The 12515-nt window shown below is 39.4% G+C and overlaps 1 long non-coding RNA gene across 4 annotated transcripts; it reads left to right on the top strand.

The window, feature by feature from the left end:
* The first annotated feature begins 1339 nt into the window (after positions 1–1339).
* Positions 1340–4325, top strand: LOC127074893 (uncharacterized). 4 transcript variants are annotated; one of them, XR_007786134.1, is made up of 4 exons: positions 1340–1782; positions 1938–2113; positions 2241–2393; positions 2802–3532. It is a non-coding gene; the product is annotated as an uncharacterized LOC127074893 (long non-coding RNA). The 4 variants fall into 4 exon arrangements; XR_007786132.1 differs by lacking the exon at positions 1340–1782 and having other exon boundaries at positions 1809–2113; positions 2802–2865; positions 2962–3532; XR_007786133.1 differs by lacking the exons at positions 1340–1782; positions 2802–3532 and adding an exon at positions 3696–4325 and having other exon boundaries at positions 1811–2113.
* The last annotated feature ends 8190 nt before the right edge of the window (positions 4326–12515 follow it).

Genomic DNA, 12515 nt, shown 5'->3' with positions numbered 1-12515 from the left:
TTATTATTCCTTTTTCCCCAGAGTTGTTTTACTCTTCTAGTTAAAAGGGATAACTCTTCTTCATCGTCAGAGTCTTCCTTTTCAGAGTTGTCATTGTCTTCCTCTTCAGCTTGAAAGGCTTTGTTCCTTTCTGGTTTGCGTCTCTCAGATCTGGATTTCAGTGCTATAGATTTGTTCTTTCTTTGAGGCTCATCTTCCTCAAGCTCTATCCCGTGACTTCTGAGGGAGCTAACTAGTTCTTCAAGGCTGATGTTGTTCAGATCCTTTGACAGTTTTAATGCGGTGACCATGGGTCTCCACTTCTTTGGTAAGCTTTTGACGATCTTTTTGACATGATCTGTAGTTGTGTAGCCTTTGTCCAGAACCTTGAGTCCTGCAATTAAAGTTTGAAATCTAGAAAACATTACCTCTATAGCTTCATCGTCCTCCATCTTGAAAGCTTCGTACTTCTGAATTAGAGCCAGAGCCTCTGTCTTTTTGACTTGTGAATTTCCTTCGTGAGTCATCCTCAGGGAGTCAAGTATTTCTTTGGTTGTTTCCATGTTGGCGATCTTTTCATATTCATTGTAGGAAATGACATTCAGCAGTATTGTTCTGGCTTTGTGATGGTTTTTGAAGTCGCGCTTCTAATCATCTGTCATCTTGTTTCTGGCAATGGCAACGCCAGAGTCAGATCAGGGAAGTATGTAGCCAAATAGTAACTATGTCCCACATATCCGCATCGTAGCCTAGAAAGAAACTTTCGATTCTATCTTTCCAATAATCAAAATTTTCTCCATCAAAGATTGAAGGTTTAACATTGTAACTATCTCTTTCATTGGTATTGGCCATAGTGTTTTTCTCACGCTGGATCTCTCTACACTATTAAGTGTTTGATTAGAAAATCAATAACAAAATCGTAACTCTGATACCAATTGAAGGTAGAGAAAAACAAGAAAGGGGGGGGGGGGGTTGAATTGTTTTGAGAAAATAAAACTTTTTGGAATTTAGACACATGCAGAAACAAATAAATTCAACACAGAATTTTATACTGGTCCGTTTGAAATTCAAAGCTACTCCAGTCAACCTGACCAAGGTGATTTCGCCTTTAAAAAGGACTTAATCCACTAATCTTGAAAGATTACACGTGCAATCGTCTAAGAGAATAAAGATCTTTTAGCCCTCTCAAGTTTACAGACTTCACAAGTCACTTGAGGAAATTTATTTCTTAGCAATATAATATAATTATAGTAATGATTGTTGCTTCTGAAATAAGCAGAGATTACGCAATGTAAGAGTAAAGAATTATTTCACACCTTAGAGCAGCAACTTGTGTGAGAGAATGAATAATGAATATAGTGGAAGTATTGTATTCTCGTGTGTTTCAACTCTGTTCCTTGAGTGACGTTCCATCCTTTTTATAGGAGGATGAGAAGACCGTTGAATGATGTTAAACTTAGAATCCTGGGCAATGATGGATGATTAATGTCATTAATCTCTGTGTTCTCTCTAAAGCAATATTTTGGGCGTCATAAAATCCTTCATAAATTAGCTTCTTTCCATAAGCGAATTTCTTCAAGGTTAAACTTTCTGAATCAGAGGGTCCGAAAGTCAGAACCTTCATGCAACTCCAAAAGATGCTTGTTGCTAACTGCCTTCAGAGTTTCTCTTCACTTGATTTCATCAGAGCGTACGTCTTCAGATTCTGGAGTCATTCTTCCACTTCAGAGTGTCCGAGTCTTTTGTTTAGCTTGCGCCTGTGTTGATCAGAGTCAGAGCTTTTGCTTGCATATCTTCTAATTGGTATCTTAGAACTTGATTTTGTATCTTATGAGTGTTTATCTGACTGTTTTGATTAGAGTCGCATACTTACAAAAATTTCGTTAGGGTATCATTTTTGTTTTATCCTTTGTTATTATCGAAATCTTAGAGATTAACATCTTCAACTTCTAGCTCAGAAGCTACGCGACGTCTTCTATCTCTTCTTCGGCGACGTCTTCGACCTCTTCAGCGATGTCTGAGCAAGAAGGAGTGAGCGAAGAATGTTCTGTGATTCTAAATTCCGCCGAGTCTTTGATCCTCGCCAATTTCGGATGCGTGATTTGGAGTTCGGACGCGGTAGCTTCAGTGGCCGGTAAGTATGTCCTTCTTCTCCCTTTCTCCTCCTTCGATTCTTCTGTCGAATTCTTTTTCTGTTAAGCGATACCCGCAATCTTTTTTGTGAGGATTCTACTGTGAGAGTTGTATGACTTCTTTTGCAGGTGGTTGAAGATGGGAGGTTGAAGATTGAAGAAAGTGAGGAAGATGAAGGGTGAAGCAAAGTGGTTTAAGGTTCTGCAGAAAAAATGGAGGTTGAAGTTTGGAATGAAAAATGGAAGAAACAGTTATCCCCTTTTTTCCTATGCCCAGTGAAGGTATGAACTGTTATATAGACACAGTTGTAACCAAATAGGTCACTCAAAATAGGGCAGGTCTGTTAGATTAGGGCAGGGTTAAATGCGGAATTTGTTCAATAATGCTGTTATAATTCTATTTGTGTTAGTTAGATTCAAAAATGCTGGAGGTATTAAGGTGTGAACTGCTTGGTGATTAGTAAGGTTTGGAGGAAGCTAGTTAAAAATCATTAGTTATGTTAGGAATATATATTTGTTTTGAGGTGTTGCTAGTATTGGAAGAAATTAGTTAGTTAGTTCTTTCTGTTAGTGAAAAGTGAAAGTTCGGTTAAGTTTGTTAAAAATTCTTAATGGTCTTGTTAGAGTGAATTATCGTATTATGGTTAATGCTCTTTAATCCTCACTTCTCTCTACTGCACATATGCTCAGTTTGGAGTTTTGTGCAAGGAGTCGTATTGGCTACGTGTTCACGGCCTTGGCCTAGGCTTGACAGGTTTGTAGTATTCGTTGCATGTTGTAGTCGTTTGGAAACGATATGCTGATCCAATGGTCTGTGTTTGAATCCGTATTGCATTGTGTATATGGGAAGGTAAGCAAGGCTTTATCCTACCGGTTTACCATGGCTAGATCCTTGACTACCGTTAGTCATAAGCTTAGCCGTTGTAACCATTCAACGTCCAGAAACATCATAAGGGCCTCACAAAGTCTCAGCTGCTCCAACATATTTCAGTAGTTTATTCGAGTGAACCGACATGGTCCGTTTAGAAAAATGCCGGAACTAAGTAAAGTTGGAAGCTGTCGTTGATTCTGGGTGTTGCAGGGTCGTGCAAGGCTATTCCCTGTGAAGTTTGGTTAATGTTGATTATGATTACAAGTATTGATGTTATAAATTCATGAATAAATTGTTAGAGAGATTGGATTTTTGTTAATAGTTGGTTAGGAGTTAGTTATGTACACATGCAGTAGGGGTTGCTTTGGGTTGATTTTATGTGAAAATAATTATTATTGTATTGGTTTGAAAGGTTTGAAATGGGACTCTGTCATGACATTTGATGAATTTTCTGTTAGAAAATACAATAATTAGTTTGTGATTGTGTTAGGTTAGCTAGAGATGTAATCATTAATTAACAATTGGAATGAAAATGAAGTTTTTTAGTGAATTCTTATGTTGTTAGATGGTTCGCAGTTACTGTACTCTGTTAGTTAGAAATTAAGGATTGGTTAGGTGCTTAGCATGGTCGATCGTATGGTTTCTGTTGGCTTGTCATGGAATTCAGATTGAGAATTTGTTAATGTCTTTGCAAGCTTATAATTATATGCTAGGGAGGGAGTTGATTGAGAAAGTGGAGTTAGCAATTCTGCAGAAAGTTCTTCAGTTCAGATGCATTCGCGCTGAAGCTGACTTTCTTTGAGATGCAGTGGAAACTTGGCTCTTGACTAAGCTTGGTGCGATGCGTTTCAGTAAGTCCTTCAGTTACACCATTTTTCCTCTTCGGTCCGGAGCTGGAATCGCAAGGACATCCTCATCGTCTTTTTCCTTTTGGTTGGAAATTCTGCAGAAGATACATCAGAAGGTCCTCCTTTTGGGTGTCATTCTAGAAAATTGAAGAAACATGAATTATGTTATGAGCTGGCAAAATAATACTGTTGGAGGAAAAGGACAAATAATAAGCAATGAAGGACAGATGGCAAATGATCCTAACATTGTGGAACCAAGGAGAGGCAAGAGGGTGAAAATCCCTAACAGAAAATATTCTCCGTGTCAGCATATATAGCAAGGAGGATGCAGTGAGAAAGGGGGCAGCAAGTGACACTATTCTCTCTTCCTCTATTGGCATTCCTTGTGAATGATTTCTCTCACTTTTCTATTGCATTAAGTGTACTGTTTCATTCCAAGAAGGATTGAGAAATTATTCTCAATCTGGTATCTCTTAGATTCTTCATTGTACTGACTTTTATTATAATGAAGTAAATCTTGTGAAGAATTTGTCTGCATAATTTTTCATTTGTTACCACTTTCTGTTGCATAGCATAACACCCCTTACATTTGGTGCTTTCATCGACTTATCATGGCGAAAAATACGAGAATGAAAGGTTTGGAAGCTGTCATCAATGGTATCAACACCACGATGCAGAAGATGATGGAAGATGCCGACGCACAACATAACGACTATATGCAACACCGACACAACGATATGGCGCGTCTCGAACGGGTTGAAGCCCAACTGGGCTCTTTACAACTCTCTTCCGCCTTGAATGGTAGCGGGAACTCAGACGGAACTCCACGGCAGCCGTTTCAGATACGCAACGTGAAGCTTGATTTTCCTAGATTCGACGGTACTGAGGTATTGAACTGGATCTTTAAAGTTGAACAGTTTTTTGATTATTACTCGACACCGGACAATCAACGCCTTACCATTGCGGCGGTGCATCTTGACAAAGATGTAGTACCTTGGTATCAAATGATTACCCGTAACAACCCTTTCCGATCTTGGGGTGCTTTCACACGTGCTATGGAATTGGAATATGGTCCTTCTCCATACGAATCTCCACGACCTACCCTTTTCAAATTAACACAGACCTCAACGATCAGTGAATACTACTCCACCTTCACAACCCTTGCTAATCGCTCCCATGGCCTATCACCTGATGCAATCTTGGATTGTTTCATTTGTGGGCTTAAGCCCGAGATCCGTCGTGATGTCATAGCCCAAAACCCTACCTCTCTCTCTCACGCCCTTTCCTTAGCTAAATTATTTGCAGAAAAATACACCCCCTTCACAAAACCCTACCCACAAACCACAAAGCCCATTTACAATCCTAGCCCACACTCTCTGACCCGACCCACCAACGCCATTCTACCCACTCCATCAACCCGACCCCAAACTCAAACACCAATTCCCAACCCTCATCCCATTCGCAGCATCACCGCTGCTGAGATTCAACTCAGGCGTAGCAAGGGCCAATGCTTCTATTGTGATGACAAGTTCACACCCAGCCATCGTTGTCCAAATAAACACTACCTCCTTCTCCAAATTGATGATTCTGATTCACCCGAGCAAGAACCAGATCCGCCAGATGCTGATTCTTTACTTCAGATACTTGAAACAGAGCACCATCTCTCATTTAATGCCCTCAACGGTGCGCATAGTGCAGGCACACTTCGTTTTCAAGGGCACATTCAAGGAGTACAAGTCCAGGCTCTCCTTGATAGTGGTAGCTCCGATAATTTTTTGCAGCCACGCATAGCTCAGTGTTTGAAATTGCCAATTCAACAAGCTCCTCAATTTCAAGTTCTTGTGGGAAATGGTAGCACACTGACGGCTTCGGGATTGATTCAGGACTTACCAGTCACGATACAGGGTCACAATCTCCACCTTCCAGTGTATTTACTTCCTATTACTGGTGCTGATTTGGTACTAGGAGCACCATGGCTCAAGACTCTAGGTCCTCACATTGCGGACTATGATGCGTTATTGATTAAATTCTACTGCAACAGCTGAAGGTGAGAAAAACAAGAAAAGGGGGGTTTGAATTGTTTGGAAAAATAAGCGCTTTTTCAAAATGAAAACCACACAATGATTTTATACTGGTTCGCTTATAACACAAAGCTACTCCAGTCCACCCGGCCAAGGTGATTTCGCCTTCAACAAGGACTTAATCCACTAATCTTGAAAGATTACAAACAACGTCTAAGAGAAAGATCTCTTAGTCCTCTCAAGTATACAGACTTCACAGAGTCACTTGAGGAAATAAACAAACAATAGATAAAAGATTTATGTAATCTAGAGTACTTCTAAGAAAGCAAATATTACAGTATTAAGAACAAGAGTTTTTCACGTTATAAGCAAAAGCTTCGTGAAGATCTTTAGAGAGCAAGAGTGTTTTTCTTGAGCGTTGATGTTTCAGTATAATTTTGGCTAGTTGGCTTACTAATCTTCAAAGTTGATTGCAACCCATTTTATATATCAGTTGAAGTAGTAGTTGAAACTGGTGGATATTAAAATGAATTTACGCCATCACTTAAATAGCTTCTGCAGGATAACTTTCTCTCCTTGAAATGACTACTTACCACAAGTAGTATCTTCTTTATTGAAATTGGAGATTAACGTCTCTTTCTTAATTAGGAAAACCATTTGCAAATCTTTACTTGACTTTAACGTTACTCTTTCATGATTAGCAATTCCATGCTCAGAGTATTTGTGTTTCTGGAGAATCTTGGAATCTTGCTTCTGATGTTAATCTCTTGTGAGTTCAGATAGTTTCTTCAGATAGCGCTGATAACTTCTGGAAGTTAGAGATAGCGTTGTTCAGAGTCAGAACATCTAGAGCTTACTTCTTGTTCAGATGCTTCTGATACTTTGCTGTTTTTCTCAGAGTTAGACTTTCTTGAACGTGTTTCCACTTCAGATGCTTCTGATCATATGATAATATGCTTCTGATCTGGTTCTGTATCTGATGACATCATCAGATTTCTTCCTTCTTTCTTTAGAACCCTGCACAATTAGAAACTTTTCGTTAGGGTGCCATTTTTGGTTTCATCCTTTGTTATCATCAAAATCAAGGAATCTGTTGTAGAACAATTTTTGTTCTTACAACAACAAATTCATCACTCTTCGGGGAGAGCAGTTCATGGAACCGAGTCAGTCTCAATTTCATCATATCCGTCGTCTCCATAACACACATTCTATTGATTCATCGTATACTCTGCAATTCCACTATATAGCACCATCATCATCAGTAGCTACTCTTGATAAATTACCAGACGATTTAGCTACCTTGTTGCACTGTTATTGGAAGGTTTTTGAGGAACCTAATCGTTTACCTCCACCAAGGGTACAAGATCATTTGATTCCTCTTTTTGATGGTAGTAATCCGATTAAGGTCAAACCTTATAGATATCCACACAGTCAGAAAGCAGAAATTGAACGAATGGTTTCTGAAATGTTACAACAGGGTATTATTCAACTTAGTACTAGCCCGTTTTCATCCCCGGTTTTGCTGGTTAAAAAGAAAGATGGATCCTGGCAATTTTGCACTAATTATCGTGCATTAAACGCGATTACAGTCAAAGATAGCTTTACAATACCAACGGTTGATGAGTTGTTGGACGAACTGTTTGGAGCTGCTTATTTTTCTAAATTAGATTTGAGAGCAGGGTACCATCAAATCTTAGTTAATCCTGAGGATCGTCATAAGACTGCTTTTCGTACACATCAAGGGCTGTATGAGTGGCTTGTCATGCCGTTCGGGTTATCCAATGCACCAGCTTCGTTCCAAAGTCTTATGAATTCTGTTTTTCGAGACCAATTACGCAAGTTTGTGTTAGTCTTCTTTGATGATATACTGGTGTACAGTCCCTCTTGGTCTGCGCACCTTGAACACCTGGAGGTTGTATTAAGATTGCTAGAACAACATGAGCTATTTGCCAAGCTTTCCAAATGTTGCTTTGGCCTTACTTCAGTGGATTATCTAGGCCATACCATCTCAAATCAAGGCGTTGAAATGGATAAATCTAAGATTCAAGCTGTCATGGAATGGAAAGTTCCGTCTTCTCTCAAACAGCTTCGAGGGTTCTTAGGATTATCAGGTTATTACCGTCGTTTTATTCGCAATTATGCTGCCATTGCCTCACCCCTCACTGAACTTTAAAAAAAAGATGCTTTCCATTGGACTCCAGCAGCTACTGAAGCTTTCGACAAACTCAAACAGGCCATCACACAAGCCCCTGTTTATCGTTACCAGATTTCCGATTGCCTTTTACTCTTGAGACTGATGCTTCCGGGTCCGGTATCGGTGCGGTGCTAAGTTAAGCACGCCACCTCATTGCTTATTTTTCAAAAAATTGTGCCCTCGAATGCAAAAGCAATCTGCGTATGTCCGGGAACTCTACGCTATTACAGAAGCTTTGGCGAAATTTCGTCACTATTTGATTGGTCATAAGTTTGTTATCAAGACTGATCAACGCAACCTCAAATCCCTCACTGATCAGTCGATTCAAACCCCCGAACAACAGCATTGGCTTCACAAATTTCTGGGATATGACTTTACCATCGAGTATAAACCGGGAGTGGATAATATTGCAGCTGATAGTCTCTCGCGTTCATTCTGTTTAGCCCTATCAATACATACACCTCAGCTTATTTCCATGATTCATTCAGTTGTGAATGAGGATCCTGTGTTGGCAGAGATTAGAAATCAATGCTTGTTGGGTACATGTCCTGCACCTCACTATCAAGTCAAGCATGATATGTTATTCTGGAAGAATAGATTGGTTATTCCTCAACAGCCTGAATTGATCAAACGCATTCTCACTGAGTTTCATTCTTCAACCTTGGGAGGACATGCTGGAGTTACACGCACTAAAGCGCGCATCGCGACTCAATTTTTCTGGGCCACTATGACTAAGGATATCAAGGAGTTTGTGTCACAATGTTTAGTTTGTCAACAAGCCAAACACTCGACAACCTTACCTGCTGGATTACTCCAACCTCTGCCTATTCCACAACAAATTTGGGAAGACTTGTCGATGGATTTCATTACGGGACTGCCACCATCTAATTTTTACACTGTTATTCTTGTGGTTGTAGATCGTTTATCCAAATATAGTCACTTCATTCCCCTCAAGGTTGACTATAACAGTTACAAGGTAGCAGAAGTCTTTCTTCATACAATTGTTAAACTTCATGGGTTTCCTAAGACTATTGTGTCTGACCGAGATCGTGTGTTCACAAGCCAATTTTGGCAACAATTATTCAAACTCAGTGGCACAACATTGTCTATGAGCACGGGATACCACCCTCAAACCGATGGCCAATCTGAAGCGGTAAACAAATGTTTAGAACTTCATCTTCGTTGTTTCACTAGCGATTCTCCTCGTGCTTGGTCCAAATTACTGCCTTGGGCAGAGTTCTCATACAATACTTCCTTCCACACAAGTATTGGTATGACACCATTCAAAGTGGTTTATGGACGAGATCCTCCGGGCCTTATTCTCTATGAAGTTAACAATGGTGATCCACCATTGTTACAACAGCTGTTGACGGAGCGAGATGATACATTGGCTGCTCTGAAGGCTAATTTGATGCGAGCTCAACAAACCATGAAGAAATTTGCTGATAATAAACGATGATTTGTTGAATTTAAGGTGGGTGACATGGTGTTGGTCAAGTTGCAGCCTTACCGTCAACACTCAAAAGCTCTTAGGCGCAATCAAAAACTCAGTATGCGTTACTTTGGCCCCTTTCCTGTCATGGAGCACATTGGTCAAGTTGCTTACAGGCTGATGCTTCCCACTACTGCGAAAATTCACCCTGTGTTCCATGTGTCTGCGTTAAAATTATGCAAAGGTGACCACCATACACAGCTGCTACCCCTTCCATTAACTACTACTGAGCAAGGACCATTGATTTTGCCTCACGCTATTGTTAACCATCGCACTGTCATCCAAAATGGCCAACCAATTCAACAGGTTCAAGTCCAATGGGATACTTTGCCGACGGAAGTCACTTGGGAAAACTGGGATGAATTGAAGGTTCTGTATCCTAACCTTGAGGACAAGGTCCTTGTTAATGAGGGGAGTAATGTTATGAGTTGGCAAAATAATACTGTTGGAGGAAAAGGACAAATAATAAGCAATGAGGGACAGATGGCAAATGATCCTAACATTGTGGAACCAAGGAGAGGCAAGAGGGTGAAAATCCCTAACAGAAAATATTCTGCGTGTCAGCATATATAGCAAGGAGGATGCAGTGAGAAAGGGGGCAGCAAGTGACACTATTCTCTCTTCCTCTATTGGCATTCCTTGTGAATGATTTCTCTCACTTTTCTATTGCATTAAGTGTACTGTTTCATTCCAAGAAGGATTGAGAAATTATTCTCAATCTGGCATCTCATAGATTCTTCATTGTACTGACTTTTATTATAATGAAGTAAATCTTGTGAAGAATTTGTCTGCATAATTTTTCATCTGTTACCACTTTCTGTTGCATAGCATAACACCCCTTACAGATTAGTACCTTATCACCCATTTATGTTACAGGTTGAATTCAATTATCTGTGCTTGGATTTGTAATATCTGACCATGCTAGCTAAGGGCCTGAATTGAGGATTGTCATTAGGATTCAAATTTGTGAATTTGGAGTGTTGTAACATAAGTGTAGGTGTTGGTAAAATTATATTTGAGGTGAAAGTTGTAGGCTTGTGAAGTTGAGGTTGTGATCTGAAAATTGGGTTGGGCAATTGGTCAAGCACTTTGGAGCATGGTTGGTCAATTTGAGGTCCCATGTTCATGATGCCATAACTTTTGATTCCCTTGTGCATTTTGAGCGAAACTTAGGCCAAATGATCTTTGACATAATCTTAATAAAATGCAAAAATAATGGGATCAAAAGAGTGTTTGAGCTGAAAATGGAAAGGGTGGAAAGTAGGGGTCATGGCAAGGTTTTGGCCTATTTTGGCAACTTGGTCCTTTGCACAAATGAGGTCATTAATGAATGCATTGATGTTTGACCCTTGAATCGAAGTTATAGAGGATCTCAAAAGGCACATTTTCCATAAATAATCTTGGTAATTGGATGAAAATTTAAAAAGTTATGGAGTTTGGACCAAAGGCATGACATTAGGTCAAGCCAACTTGCACCCTTTTTGCACACTTGATGTTTTATTGCATTTTAAGCCATGGTGATGATATAATGAGAAACCCTTGATGAAATATTGATTAGGGATTGAGTGACCTTGAAGATAGCTTGAAAATTGAGTGATGTGGCATGGAAATAAACACATGAACCACCTTTGAATCACCATGAACAATCTTGCATTTCCCTTGGTCAAAAGACCTTTGTCTTGCCTTGATTTGAAGTATGATCACCTACATGAGTAACAAGAACAAACAAGTATCATATCTCCATGAAATTAGGGTTAGTTGACAAGTAAAATAAAGTGAAACCCTAGGGTTAAGATACAATACACAATGTGGCCATGATTGTGATTCAATGACCAAGTGCAATGGTCATGCATGATATGATTTAATTTATGCAAATGAGATATGCAAAAGATAGAAAAAGGGAGGGTAAATTTTGGGGTATGACAGGTAGGTGCTTGGGTGTTTAACAAGATATATTTGCATTCAAGTTATCATTAGATTCGTGTGAAGTTAGAAGATATTCAGAAGACTGCTTTAAGAATGAGATATGGTCGCTACGAGTATTCGACAATGCCGCTTGGTGTGTCTAATGCGCCAGGAGTGTTCATGGAATACATGGACAAAATATTTCACTTATATTTAGACCAGATCGTGGTTGTGTTTGTAGATGACATCCATATATACTCGAAGTCTAATGAAGAGCATATGGGGAATTTGAGAATCGTATTGCAGACATTGAAAGAGAACCAATTGTACGCAAAGTTGTCCAAGTGCAAGTTTTAGTTAAGAGAAGTGAGTTTTCTTGATTATGATATTTCTAGTGGTGGTATAGTTGTGGATCCATCGAAGATAGATGATGTGTTGCAATTGGGGGATCTAAAGTCTGTCACTGAGACTACAGGTTTTCTTGGATTGGCTAGTTACTATAGGAAGTCCATTAAAGGTTTGTCGAAGTTAGCATTATTATTGACTCGGATGATTCGAAAGAGTCAAGAATATATTTGGCATGTGCATTATAAAGAGACTTTTGTAGAGCTGAAGAAGAAACTGATGACTAATCCAGTTTTGATTCTACCGAATCCGATTCAACCTTTTGTAGAGTATTGTGATGCTTCGAAGATGGTTCTAGGAGGTGTACTGATGTAGAACGACCAAGTGGTTAGTTACGCTTCTATACAATTGAGATTTCATGAGAGGAATTATCATACACATGACTTAGAGTTAGCAGTTGTTGTGTTTGTACTTAAATTTGGAGACATTGCCTTTTTGGTTCTAGATTTGAAGTGTTCACTAATCACAAGAGTTTGAAATATTTGTTCGATCAGAAAGAACTGAATATGAGGAAAAGGATATGGCTCGAGTTCCAGGAAGATAATGATTTTGGTCTACATTACCGTCGGGGTAAAGCGAATGTGGTGGTTGATGCATTGAGAAAGAAGTCCTTGCATATGTCAATGCTTATGGTTTGAGAATTGGAGTTGCTGGGAAAATTCTAATAT

The sequence above is a fragment of the Lathyrus oleraceus genome, chromosome 4 (assembly GCF_024323335.1).
Source record: "Lathyrus oleraceus cultivar Zhongwan6 chromosome 4, CAAS_Psat_ZW6_1.0, whole genome shotgun sequence".
In the NCBI taxonomy this organism is placed as follows: domain Eukaryota; kingdom Viridiplantae; phylum Streptophyta; class Magnoliopsida; order Fabales; family Fabaceae; genus Lathyrus; species Lathyrus oleraceus.
This window is presented reverse-complemented; position numbering and strand designations above follow the sequence as displayed.